At 44.1% G+C, this 4,698-nt stretch overlaps 1 pseudogene; it reads right to left on the reverse strand.

Annotated features, from left to right (window-relative positions):
• LOC101576528 overlaps positions 1-4,698 on the reverse strand; it is a 17,493-nt pseudogene that overhangs the window by 11,813 nt on the left and 982 nt on the right.

Below are 4,698 nucleotides of genomic sequence, written 5' to 3' on the forward strand. Positions count from 1 at the left end.
AAATGAGGTTTTTAATGTTTTGTTTGTTTGCTTTATTTATTTTAGCTGAACTGGGGATTGAACCCGCGCCCTTGCACTTGCCAGGGAAGCACTTATTCTACTGAGCCATCTCCCTGGCCCCACTAATGATATTTTTATGATTGACACATTTTAAGAGGACAAGTTTTCAATAAGCTCTCCTTTGCATGAATTTGATTTTGAAGAAGACGACTTAGTTTCTTTCTTTCTTTCTTTCTTTCTTTCTTTCTTTCTTTCTTTCTTTCTTTTTTAAATCTCCTACATGCTTTATTGGACTTCAAAGATTCTTATGAAATGACACAGAAAAACCCAGGTGAGGGTATCCAGAGGATACAAGGCCATCTGCAGCCTATCACCCTCCTAAGACCAACTGCAGGCCCAAGATGGGATCCCAGGGTAAAGGCATGGCAGAATAGAGCAGAAAGAAAATACCTTTATAGCTATAGCAAAAACAGGTAAGGGAGTTGTGTAGAGGGTGGGAAAGGTGGAGGAAAGTGGTCACACAGCAGCTTTCACATATACCATCTTCCTTCACCACTCCTTTCCCAAGTCAACTGTGTTCTTTTTGAGCCTTTGGCCCAGGCAAATGCAGCAACATGAAAATGAAGTATGACAAGGGGAATATGCTATGCAGGCACTTGGGAAATTCAAGAGATTTCTTTTTCACTTTTAAGTTGTTTTGTCTTTTGGTTCAAATAAAACAACATTCTTAACCATTCCAGGACTACACCAGAGCCTTATTATCACAACTATGGCTCCTTTAGCCAGGGGAGCCAACTGTCCTGAGCCCCAGGAGTACTCACACTTGGGGAGCTTTGGGGCAGCACCTCTAAGAGACAGATACTCCTGTAGTATGGGGGAGCAGGGGTAAGAGGGAGGCAGATGTGGGCAGGACAAGAGAGAAAAGGTGACTGCCTTATAGCCTATGGCTCTGACATCTACTTATCCTCCAACTAAGAGAAGTCTCTCCTAATCCATTCCAAGCATGGCCTCACTTCAAAATTCTCGGGGAGCTTCTTCTCTGGGAATTAGTTTCACTTTCCCATGGGGCCATGGAGGCCTTTGTGAGCTCTAGGATGATGTTCTCTCCAGCCCATCACACTCCCAAAGAACAAACCCCAAAGATTAGGTCCATGGCCCCAGTCTGGGGCAAACAGAACCACTGTGGATGGAGTGAATCTTCTCTACAACTAGAAGGGGAAGTTAGGGAGTGCAGGAGGGAGGAACTTAAAAGGAGACAGAGTGAAACAGAAAACCAAACCTCAAAACTGGGATAGCAGAGAAAGAGGCTGGACCCCCAGAGGTGGAGCTGGGAGCTGAAGGAACAGCAACTAAGATATGCATTCAAGTAGAGAGGGAGTGACAGCAGCAGCCCATGGGTGGGAGGGAAGCAGGGCAGGTAGGCCATGGTGCTCAGTTAATAAATTAACAATGAAGGACCCAAGAAAGAGTGAGGCAGGTATGTACAGTGCCAGACCCCTGGTCTAGGCCCTCCATGCCCATTCTAGGGGCCAGATATCTTAAAGGGGTAAGGGATAGGGAAGCAAAGGACCCAAGGAAGGAAAGCTCACCACTTCTACTCCCAACCTGCCTACTTATGAGGCTTCTTAAAGATTTTGAGGGGAAACTTCTTCCTGCCTGGGCTGGAGTCTATCTCCTCACCAATAAAACCATTATCCTCCTCAGTCATAACCTTCTTGCCAGCTAAGTGGGGAATGCATGTGTTTCAACTGGCTCAGCCATCCCATACTGGAGACAGTGTGTCTGGGTCTAGGGAACTGGGGCTGTCAGAACGGGAAAAATCCAAAGCTGGAGAGCCACTAGGTGGGGCTGAAGGACTCAGTTCCATCAGGCTGTGGGTCTTGTCCAGCCCATGATTCAGCACCAGTTAAGCTTTCTTGGCCAGGGCATAGCTGTCAGTTATTTTCTCCACAAGATGCTGGATGGACCCCCTCAATCAGCCAGTGGCTGCAATTGGAAGGCATGGCATTGAGAGCCTTATCTGCAGCATGGTTCGTCTGAGGAGGCTTGTGGGCCATACGCTGACGTTCACCTGTATGGAGGGAGGACTCCAAATTGGAATGGGTCAAATCCCTCTGAGATCCCAGGCCATGCTGTAGCTGTTTGACACTGCCAGACACTGCTTTGCAGACTTGGGGACTGCATGGACAAGGGTGATACAGTCTCCTCATCCATGTCATCCGCATCATCAGTCATAATGAAATGGGCAGAGTTGGGGCATGTGCTGCCCATCCAACTGGGGTCTATGTTGAAGGCAGTCACCAGTGAGTGGATGCCAGAGTTGTTGACAATCTGGAAGGCACAGAGGATCTCAATCTGCCGCCAGTGGTGCAGGCATTCCCTCAGTGCTGCTGTCACCTCACTTAGTGCTTGCTTGGCTGTTAGAATTTTATGATTCACATCATCCAGGGAAGAGCTGTGGGCCACATGGAAGGTACCAAAGAGTGTGTTTCTCTTTCTTTTTTATTTTCTCAGCCCCCTCCTTGACCACCAACAGCTGCTTCTCGGAGTTTTACTTCTTTTTTTTTTTTTTTTTCCTGCAGACCGGGGATTGAACTCAGGCCCTTGCACTTGCCAGGGAAGCACTTACTCCACTGAGCCATCTCCCTGACCCTCAGAGTTTTACTTCTTAATGTTGTAGTTAGGATAGCTGAGTTTCTTGACTGCAACATTAATCCCAAGAACTGTATCAAAAGCAGCACAGACAATTCCTTGGCTTCCTGAGCCAATTGGTTGCAACTACTGGTAATGTTTTACGGCAGTGAAAGTAGAGTCTGCCACTTTCACACTGTAAAACTATCACGTTTATAGTTTTATAATATGGCTCCACGGAACGCGCTTGGCCAGCACCTGCTCCACTCCACTCTGCTCACCACCACTGCAGCCACCAGGATCTGCAGGGATATTATATTCTTGATTGGTAGTTTTGCCAAATACTTTATTCCTTATTGGTAGATATATGTGATACTTTGAATATGTCATCCAAAGTCCTTCTATCTAGCAAGGTGTCTGTTGAAAAATATGATAATCTAATAGTTCTTCCTTTTTCTATGATGAGCCAGTTTTCTCTTGTTGCTATAAAAATTCTCTTCACTTGTGATATTTTTATTATATTTTTTTCTCAGTTTTAGATTTATCTTAAAAGGAACAAAGACAAACATCAGGAGAGCATATGAGGGCTGGTGAGATGGCTCAGTGGTCTAAAGCACCTACTTAGAACAAGCTTAGCAAAGCACAGGGACCGCGGTTCAATTCCCCAGCACCACATGCCAGCCAGCCCGCCCCCTGATGGGCTGAGCTGGCCACACACACGACACACACGCACACACATAAATAAACAAATAAATTTAAAAAGAAAAAAAAAGGAGAGCATATGAAAGAATATGTTCCACTAAAAGAGTAGAGATGCAAAGGAGAAACAGGAAATAAATATTAGTACACCTCATCACATCTGAAAGATTAATAAGAGGTAGAAACCAGAATTTCGTTGTTGACTTTTTGAGACAGGGTCTCACTATGCTGTTCAGGCTGGCCTTGAGCTCATTCTGTAGCTCAGGCTGGTCTCCAATTCACAATGATCCTCCTACCTCAGCCTCCCGAGGGCTGGGATTACAGGTGTGAACTACCAGGCCTGGCCTAAAAAAGAATATTTAAAGTAAGAAAAATTCAACAAAATGACAAGAACAATTCCACATTTTTTCTTTATAACTCTGAATTTAAATGGTCTTTACCTGGGCATGGTGTAATCCCAGCACTGAGAAGCCTAAGGCAGGAGGATCACTTAACTTTTGAGGCCAGTCTCAGCTACTCAGCAGGTTCAAGGCCAGCCTGAATTACATAGCAAGGCCCTGTCTTAAAGCAAAAAACAAAACAAAATAGTCTTAATTTTTTATTAAATGATATATACTGGCTTATTACTGAATAAGACCCAACAATATGCTGGCTACAAGAAACTCATCTCACTTGTAATGCTACACATCAACTGATAATGAATGGATGAAAATGGATTTCAATTTCAAGCAAATTGAATCTGAAAAGCAAGCAGGAGTAGCTACATTACAATTGGACAAAATAGACTTTTGTGGGGGAACTTCAATACCCAACTCTCACCAATATATAGATCATCCAGAGAAAACAATACACAAGGAAACTTCAGTGAAATTGTACTATTGATCAAATGACTTATAGACATCAAACAGTTGTAGAGCAGACATTCTTTTCATCAGAAAATGGAATTTCTTCTATTATAGACCATATACTAGGCTACAAATCTTAGTAAATAAAAAAATTGAAATCATATCTTGTATCTTTTTTCATGAAAATGTAATGAGAGCTGGTCATATTGGCACATGCCTATGATCCCAACATTTGAGTGGCCAAGGCAGCAGGACTGCCATAACATTAGGCTATGTTACAGATTGGACTACCTAGTGAAATTCTGTCTCAGAAAACCAAGCAACCAACCAAACAGAAAAGTAATAGCTGGGCATGGTGGTGCTTCCCCTTAATTCCAGCACTCAGAAGGCTGAGGAAGAAGGGAGGGAAGGAGGGAGGGAGGGAGGGGGAGAGAGAGAGAGAGAGAGAGAGAGAGAGAGCACACTGTAATGGTTCCTCACGAATTTGGGATAGGGTTAGTGTCGAGAGGGTATAAGGCTACCT

The sequence above is a fragment of the Octodon degus genome, unplaced genomic scaffold (assembly GCF_000260255.1).
Source record: "Octodon degus isolate 3935 unplaced genomic scaffold, OctDeg1.0 scaffold00001, whole genome shotgun sequence".
Classification (NCBI taxonomy): domain Eukaryota; kingdom Metazoa; phylum Chordata; class Mammalia; order Rodentia; family Octodontidae; genus Octodon; species Octodon degus.